The 9,958-nt window shown below is 32.3% G+C and overlaps 1 pseudogene across 1 annotated transcript; it reads left to right on the top strand.

Moving 5' to 3' along the window:
- The first annotated feature begins 263 nt into the window (after positions 1–263).
- LOC107610753 (putative hexosyltransferase MUCI70) lies at positions 264–3,724 on the top strand (annotated as a pseudogene). Its single transcript, XR_015896565.1, has 6 exons — positions 264–599; positions 781–890; positions 966–1,165; positions 1,666–1,769; positions 2,743–2,933; positions 3,077–3,724. The product of XR_015896565.1 is annotated as a putative hexosyltransferase MUCI70 (transcript).
- The last annotated feature ends 6,234 nt before the right edge of the window (positions 3,725–9,958 follow it).

The following is a 9,958-nucleotide window of genomic DNA, read 5'->3' on the forward strand; positions in this document are numbered from 1 at the left end:
TAAAATCTGATGAAGTAGGAGATAAGTCACGAGATAGTAATTATTCTAGGGTGACCTCATTGACTACTAGAGAGCAATGCAAGTTAAAGCCACCACGAGCACTTGGGCCACCATCTTTTTCCAAGTCTAAAGGAAGAAAGGGATATTTTCCTACCTTGAGCCATCAATGTGACCATTTTGCATTCCCTCCTCCCCCTCCTGCTGATAGAAGACGACCTGGACCGCGTCATAAGCTTTTTGTTCTTTTTGTCTGGCCTTTGATTTAAACATTTAAATATGTGAAGAAAGTGCATGTTTAATTATTATCGATGTAGAATTCTGATAATCAGGTTCTTGGTCACCTTGTTTTCTGCATGTCCTGTGTGTTATATACCAGTGGAACAAGCAATAGCTAGTATGCCGAGCTCCCCATCAGTGTCTCCTGTGCTTCACAGTTTGACTTATGTGCAAGATGAAATTCCAATTCAAACTTTTATGCAAAAAAATGATGATCCAACTAAAACTCAACCAGATGGTTGCTCCGATTTTGGTGGATATCCTACTCTGCAAGAAAGGGATGATGCTTTTGATATAAAAGAGGCCATGACAGTGTATTGCGGGTTAGTTCATTTTTGTTTTATCTTTTTTTTTCATCCCTAATGTTTGAAGATTGATTTTCTTGAAATAATTCATAATACTTCAATCCCCATGTTAGTGTCCAATGCTCCCTAATAATTTTTTCCTTATTGAATGCATTTTGATTTCCTATCTTCAATTTTCATATCTGGTTAAAATATTTAGATTTGTCAAAGGAAGAAGACCAGGTCGCTAAACAGGATTTGACTTTGACGAGGCAGATCTATTTGAGTTGGATCAATACCATGACGTCATTGTTGCATCTGCCATATTTGGTATGACTGATGTGCTCTAGGCATGTTTTTGTTGTTGATTTTATGTTTCTCATAGTTCCATCTCTTCCATTTCAGGAAACTATGATCTCATACAGCAGCCGAGGAATATCAGTGAAGAAGCAAAGAAAAATATCCCTTTCTATATGTTTATTGATGAAGAAACAGAGTCCTTTATGACGAATGCCAGTATTTTAGGTGGTAGTAGGAGGGTTGGATTGTGGAGAATCATTGTTGTCCGTAATATTCCTTATACTGATGCTCGGCGAAACGGAAAGGTTTATGCCTTACATTTTGTCCCTTAATTATAATTCTTTCATTTACATTTCATATAATGTTTACCATTTTGAGCATATATAATGTCACATTGCAATCATTTTGTTTGTTTTCTCTTTTGTCGACATTCCACCATTGAGTATGTTTTGGGAAATGATTTTGCCATTAGATGCATTTTTTAAGCTAATAGACGTGCAGTTCAATTAAAATACTTATAATTTAGTGTGTGTGTGTGTATATATTATAGTTGGTCAATTATGCTTGAGTTTGGTTCTTTACCTACCTTAGTATGTTTGTATCATCCAATGAAGGGCTTTTGTTCAAGAAACTTTAATAATTGGTTTTTTTTATGAACAATTTGATTTTTAAATATGTCAATAATCTGATTTGTACTGAAGTTGAATTAAGATTGTTAGTTACATTCCCCCTGCCTAAATTTACAATTTAATGTGTGTGTACCATAATACTTATGGTTTTAATGTTGGTTCTACACTTAATGCAGGTTCCTAAGCTTCTTCTGCACAGAATCTTCCCCAATGTCAGATATTCTATATGGATTGATGGAAAACTTCAACTTGTTGTGGACCCGTACCAAGCCCTTGAAAGGTGAAGCGCTCTATCTTTCTAAATTGTATTCGAATTCTTATGCCTTTCATCATCATATTGATTTACTTGTTTGTTTATAGTTTCACTAAAAATTATGATGATTTAATGACATTTGCAAGTAGGGTTGGAAGTGGGCTGAGTTACCCGACCGGGGTTTATGGCTCGGTTTGTTTTAGACCCAGCTCGGCTTGGCTTATTTTATTAAACAAGCCAGGCTTTGGCTTTTTCTAAAACTTATTAGTAAAAATGGCCAGGCCATAATCGTTAAGCCGACTCGTCAAAATATTTTTAAAAAAATAAATGATTCTTAATTTGAACTTTCAACTATTCACTCATAATAAATCTAAAGCAAAACTTAGAAAAAAATAGTAGTCAAGACTAGCTAAGATTCTAGTTTGTTTTTGTTCAAAGAAAAAGTTTATGCTTGTGGATTGTAAGCATGGTTATGATATGTAATTAACAATTGACATATAAACGAATTGTGACTTACAAATTATGAATTATAAATTATAGAATATGTTTAACGTTAATTTAGATTTTTTAAATTTTTTGTTTTAAGTTATAATTCACAAAATAGACTTTTCAAATAGGCTCGTGGGCTTGTCAAGCTTTTAAGCAGGCCGGGCTCGATCTTGAAAAAAGCCTGGGAAAGATAACATGCTTAGGCTTGGGCTTTATATTTACAATATAGGACAGGCTCAGCTCATTTTCACCCCTACTTGCAAGTTTAACTTGGTGCACTACATGTAAAAGTTGCTTAGCTAACCGAGAAGACCGTGGAGTGCCATAGGGCACTTTTATATGATGGCTTTTGCACATTCTGCTTTATAGAGAAATGTGAATTTATTTTGTTTCACGGGTAGTTTTTCTGTTGAGTTTTAACAATTTTCATGCATGTATACAATATAATGTTTTAATCATTTGGCTTTATATCTGTAGTATATTCACTATGATTTCGTTTTGTACCATTCAGGTTCTTGTGGCGCCCAAACGCCACTTTCGCAATTTCAAGACACTATAGACGCTTTGATGTCTTTGTTGAAGCTGAGGCTAATAAAGCTGCTGGGAAATATGAAAATTCTTCCATTGATCATCAGGTTCAATTTTACAAATACCACGATGGACTAACCCATTATTCGAAGGATAAGCTTCCTATAACTAGTGGTAGGAACAATGTTGATATACCTTAGTCTACATGAGAAAATTCGACTATATGCGCACGTTCTTTTTTTTTTTTTTGTGTTTGCGTGTGATTGCTGATTCCTTGTTAACATTTGAAATATTTCTTGTGGCTGAGTTTTCTGCAGATGTTCCAGAAGGTTGTGTTATCATAAGATAACACATTCCAATTACAAATTTATTTACCTGCTTATGGTTCAATGAGGTTGATCGCTTTACTTCTAGGAACCAGATAAGCTTTTCTACTGTCAGAGACAAAATCATGGCAAAAGTTGACTGGAGTATTATTATGTTCTTGGATTGTGAAAGACGCAACTTTGTGATACAGGTCAGTATTTTCACGTTTCCATGTTTGTGTCTAGATTTTAAAACCAATATGATCCTAGTGACTTAGAGCTACAAGTTTTTGAATTCAATATTTGCTTCCCAAAATCTCAGTTTAGTAATTTGCTCAAGACAAAAAATAAAAAACAAAAACCAACTTGGATTAGTTGAGTGGTAGGTCACTCGTTTTGCTTAAGCAACTGTTGGGGGATTTAGATCCTATCTTGTACATGTAGTAACTTATTGGTCAGCAATAAATTCTTAAAGAAACTCAGATCCGTGATGAATTAGTCATTGGCCTATCGAATTGGGAGATAATGTGAGAACTATGATGCACTGACATGGATACGGGACATGACACGACACGAAATACGCCGACACATAAATTTTAAAATCTTATAAAACATGGGACACGCATATATATAAAATATAAAGTATTTTTTGATAAATCGTAATGATATTTTGATATATATATATATATATATATATATATATATATATATATATATATAGCCTTCGCGAATACGAACTGAAACTTTAATTAAGAAAACATGAGGAGACTTTATATATATAAGATAAAAAGTTTCAGTTCGTATTCGCGAAGGCTCGATATTAAATAAGGATAGTATAAGATAAAAAGGTTTAGATGTAAGTGACGCCTGGACTTTTAGTACGATTATGAGGTGCTAAAAGTTAGGGTGTTATATTATGGTATTAGAGCTGCATACTCTGAGTGTCTGTCATGCAGTAGGACTTGTCCTAGTGACAAGAGTTTGAGTTTTAAATGTATGATTGTCTATTGATTAATGTTGTTAGTCGACCGTTGTATCTCTCATGGTATTAAGTCTGACCAACTTAATACTAATTATTTATGTAGATGGGAATACTAATAGATTATCATATACGAAATAAAAGTAATAGGTAACACGAATTACGAGATTTTGGAGACGTTAGAGGTTACTTTTGAGGGTTTACTTCATTTCGAGGTATGATCTTTGTTAGTGCCGCGTAACTCAATTCTCCATTTCCCTCTTTTTATCATTTGTATTGAAGTTTCTTGCTTGAGGTTTTTCTTTTGGAATATAATTTGACTATATTTCAACCATTCTTTATCGCTCTTGCATATCTCTGCTCGATTGTAATCCTAACTATTCACTTGATAAGTTTGAAATATATATTCATCATTGATATTGCTCATATTCCTCTTTATGAACCATGTATTCTTTTATTTGGCTTTGAACTTGGTTTCTTATAATAATGATTCTTAAGTTTTTGAAGACGTTAGATGTTCTTTTTTGATTAGTTTGCACCAAAACATGTACTCTTACCGTGCCACGTGATAGACGTACTGTTTATTCATTTATTTTTCATCTCTCCCGTCCCTTGTTTCAATTTTTTTCGAAACCAAATTTGATTATTTATCTTTATCATTATTTGTACACTTCTTCATAAATCCAACCCTTTGATCTGATTTTGAATTTGTTTTGACGCAACGCATAATTCTCAATATCTTCCTTTGTTTTGTATTTCTTTAATTATGCTTGAGCTTGTTTATGCCATGAGCAATTTCTGGATGTGACAAGCAATAGATCAGTTCTGCGGGATACGGTTATCACGAAAAACAGATTATTCTTTTCGTCAAGATGGCCTAAGGAAAATAGATCGCTTGCAAATGGATCCTTTCTGAACTTTTATCCTTAGCATTGCTTGTATTCTTCTTCAAGTATCTTGTACGTTTGATTTTGAATTTGCTTCGACTTATTCTATTACCTTTTCTTCTATTGTTCCTATCCAAGTTCCTTTTCTCAGATTTTTCCTTAGAATATAATTTAACTATCTTTTTGGCGGATTTCGTATTCTGTGCACTCCCGTTTGATTTAGATTCTACTCATCCTTTCGAATTCTTGTAACTATTATCCGTGATGTTCAACATTTTTCCTTCTGAATTTTGAATTTCTTTGTTCAAACTTGAGCTTATTCGTTAAAATTACAAGTTCTCGGATTCTAAGTTTAATTTGCATTAAACCTATCATACAATTTCTGCACCACACTACACTTTTTCAATCATTTTCACACGATATTATTTTCATGTTTGAAAACTGAACATGTCAAATCTTTTTGTTTTTCTTTGACATGTTTAAAAGGGAAGTTAGTATGAATCTTTTTTATCTTATATCAATTTTCGAATGCGAAAATTTTTGTAAGGTGAGTAAGATATAACAATCCGAATTTTTAAAAATTAAATAATGAGTTATTCATGATTTATTATTTTATTTAAAAAAAATTATTTTCCTAAAAGTAATTAAATTAAATTTATAATATTTTGAATTTAAAATTCATCAAGATCTTTAAATAATTTTTATTACAATAAAATATTTTAAAAAAATAAAAAATTATTATTATTATTATTGTTATTATTATCATTATCATTATTACTATATTATCATTATTATATTATTACTTGGTTTCAACTAGCCGAAACCATTAAAGGAAAACAAAAAAAGAAAATTGAGTAACGTGGCTTTGAATGCATATATATGTATATATATAACTATGACACCCAATGAAAGCTTATCAACACAAATTCTTATCCATTACCATCATTACTAATCATGTTCACTTTTTCTTTATGCATCACCTTTGTTCCTTTAATTTCATCATCGAACTAAGCTTAAAGAAAATAAGAGAAAGGCCGTGACGGAGAGAGAAGGAGAAACTGTGAACCTCCAAGTTTCCGGCTTTATTTTTTTAAATTCGTAATTCTAATAAAAAATTTAATTCAATAAAAGTGTTCGTATTTTCTTCTTCTATACGTTGGCATCATTTTTGTTCGATAAAATTTGACGGTGGTATAAATTTCCTTCCCCTTGAGTTCGGCCAATTGGAGTTCTGGGAGGCATAGACGATTTCTAACATTTTCTTCTTCGACAACTCGGTTAGAAAACTTCTCTAGAGTTTCGAGTATTTTGATTTCGTACAGAGGTAAGATTTGGTAAATTTAATATGAATTAAATGTATTCTTGATATGTGATTGTTGGCTTAATGAATATTGCTTGAATTTGAGTGATCTTGTGCTTGAAATTATGTTGAATCTCGTTGATTTTGATGCTTTAAAGTTCTGCCATTATAGATCTGACAAGAACTGAACTATTTTGATATATTTGAGGGCTGTTGTTAAGCTTTAATATTGAGAAAATTGATGAGATTTGGTGGTTGAAAGATTAAATTAAAAGTTGTAAAAAATCGGTAACCGAAAAGTTCGAAAACAGATTAAAACACATAATATTTTGAAAGAAAAGGGCTAAGAATTTCGATTTTGGTATAAGAGGAAGATTAATATTTAAACTTTATTTTTGAAGGGTAACATTGTATTTGTATATAAAGATCGAGATACAATTTGTAATTATATAAGTTTTCGGTATTTTGGGTAATAAATAAAGTACAGGGGTAAAAATGAATATTTTATAAAAGTTCAGGGTTATTTTTATAAATACCGAGATAAGTGAAGTTTCAAATATAATTTTATAAAAATGTTGAGTTAAAAATAAAATATTTAAAAATTTGAGGTTTAAAACATAGATAACAAGAGTTTAAGAATAAAAATTTTACGAAGCCAAGTTTTTAAGAATAGATATAAATATTATTTATTTACCATTTAAAATATCTTATTTATATTATTGTTATTATTATTTTATTAAGAATATTATCTAGTAAAGATATTATTAATATTATTATAAGTTAGAGAAGAGCAAATAGAGTGATCTTAAACGTTTTAGAGAACGCAAACTTAATTAAAGTACTTTATAATTCTTTTCCATAAGACACTTAGGGAAAGACGAGGGAATAATGCGAAGATAATTTATATTATGGAATGATAGAAAAGAAAAGAAGAGAGAAAGAAAAGAAGTAAAAAAATAAAAGAGAAAGATGAGAAAGAAAAGTAAAGAAAAAGGAACAAAAAGAAAAGGATGTATTAAGTAAAAAGGATCTCTGCTACAGAAGAGTAGAGAGCAGCGACTGAAAAGAATTTAATGAACGTCTGCCATAGTAGAGCGGATAGAAAAGAAGGTATTAATTAAAGATATCTCTGCCGCAGTAGAGTAGAGAGCAAAGATTAAAAAGAAATTGAGTGCTGTTTGAGCCTTAGTGCCAAGTGTGTAGTGGGGACGACGATACGTAACGCTCACTTGATACTATAGGGATGACTTAGTGGGGACGGCGATGCGTAATGCTCACTGGAGACCGAAAGGAAGATTCTCCCATGAGGACGGCGATGCGTAACGCTCAAGGAGGGGATGTTGGCTGAGATAGGGACGGCGATACGAAACGCTTATCTCAGGACCAGTGTCGGAAATTGAGTAACAAACCGACACATGAGCTCATGGCCTGTATAGGACTAGATATGCATCATACTTGTTTGCGCATATCTCTATGTTGTGAAACTCTGTGAACGTGTCAGTGTGTTTTTTGGTTAATTGACTTCTGAGTGAATTACTTATCATGCTTTGTTGAAATTTGTCTGTGTGGTGTGTTGCTGTTGATTAAGGAATAAAATTAAATGAACTTAACTTCTAACTCCGACCCTACTAAAAAATCTCCAGTTTTTACTCCCTACTTCCACCCCTTTCAGCTATAGGTGCGAAGGCTTAGTGTGGAGCTACAGGAGTATAGAAGTTTATTTTCACGAGTTGATTTATTTTTTCCTTGTCGTTTATTATTTTAGTTTTTAGAGGGGTAGGACTTGTAATTGAGATTCTTTGAATAAGTCTGTATATAAAGCTATGTGAATATATATATATATACTTTTGTGATTAAGTGATTTAAAATAAAGTCTCCTCCTGCTTTCTTAGTTAAAGTTTCGGTTCGTATTTGCAAAGGCTCGATATTAAATAAAGATAGTATAAGATAAAAAGGTTTAGAGGTAAGTGACACTTGGACTTTTACTACGATCATGAGGTGCTAAAAGTTATGGTGTTATATGAGACATCTAGCTAAATTTGTGAGGTGTCATCTCCTTTTCTCAATGTTAGTGAGAGAAGGACTTCTAACAGTTAACTAGAGGAAAGCATGGATTCTCTCAGGACCTTTCTAATGTCAAACCAAGTTGTGTACTCTTTTTGAGGAGTAGGGAGCGCTGTTCAGAGCTTGATCTACGGATTTGATGCTAAGGAGCTATCACGGAATAAATTCCAAACTATATAATCCAGTACGTTCCATGGGGAGAGGAGAGAGAGCGCCATAATTTTTGCTAACCACTGCATCGGCAACCAACATCTTAATTTATTTGCATCACAGCCACGTGAAACATCAAGAAAGTTGTTCAACATACTAGAGTGGTTAATAGGCATACCTACCTAGATAACATTTTGCTTACGCCGAAGTTAGGGACAATTATAATCCCAAAAACTTATTTTGGAACTATCACCAATCCTCCAAATATGGTATTATTGAATTTCCAACCAGAAGTACAAATACCTTATAATATCCTTACTAGCAAAATGTCTCGTTTCCGACTGTACCACTCTGATAATGAAGACATTGCGATGACTTTTATATACTTAATAATAAAATAGGAGTCTTTTAACTCGAAAACCGTATCGCTGTTTTCTTTGAAAAAAAATACTTTGTTTTTACAAACATTCATTTATAAAAATCACAATGCTTCACATGTACACATATAGATATACAAATATCCTTTACACAAATAACTTACAAATATAATATACATACACATTATTACAACTCCTATCCCTCTTACAAAATATATTAATAATAAAGGTGAGGGAAAAAATATAACTAATATATCAAAACAAAAACAGCACAACTAAGAACTCAGCAAAAACTTCATAAGCTTCCCCGTCCGTCTTGAAAGAGAAGTTTGTAGGAGGTGAGAACATCATCCTCGCAGGTTCTTAGTAGAGAGTTTAACGATTGTCATAAGAGGATACGTATAAAAAGGAGAATGAATTTTAAAAGCAATGATCATCGTTCGTCTTATGAATCTTTTCTCAAAGACCAATTTATTATCCAAAACCCAAATTCATATTTTAAATTTATAGAATCCAATCAAACATAAATATCTAAAGGGTTTCACCACATACCAACGAACCATTCTAACCAGACTTAACGATAATTCAACTAATTATGACCTCCGACCCAACACATAAGCAAACCACAGCCTCTGACCCAACACATAATCAAACCACGGCCTCTAGCCTAACATATAAGCAAATCATGGCCTCTAATCTAACATATAATCAAATCATGCCACCACACTCCACCATAACCCAAACCAACAAATCACAAGCACAAGAAATCAAATAGATAATCAAACAATTACACAGAGATCAATTATAACAAGTAGTACAATTAGCAGTTAACAGAATATCAATTAGGCAAACCAAAATAATTATGCAAACCCAAGCAATTTCAAACAAATGCAGTATGATGCATGTCTATTCCTAAACAGCAAGGTTGCGAGGACCGAACCGGTCATTGAGCCGGTCAAGTTACTGGTTCAATGGTTTAATGGTCCAACCGTGGTTGAACCGTAGTCAAACCGGTTTCGTTAAATATAAAATAAAATTATTAAAAGTATAATATAAATCTTTTAAAATTTAAATTCAATCATTCATATAATAATAAAATTTAAAATTTCATAACCTACCCACTAACTAAACTATATC

The sequence above is a fragment of the Arachis ipaensis genome, chromosome B8, assembly GCF_059453495.1.
Source record: "Arachis ipaensis isolate K30076 ecotype BB chromosome B8, ASM5945349v1, whole genome shotgun sequence".
Lineage (NCBI taxonomy): Eukaryota > Viridiplantae > Streptophyta > Magnoliopsida > Fabales > Fabaceae > Arachis > Arachis ipaensis.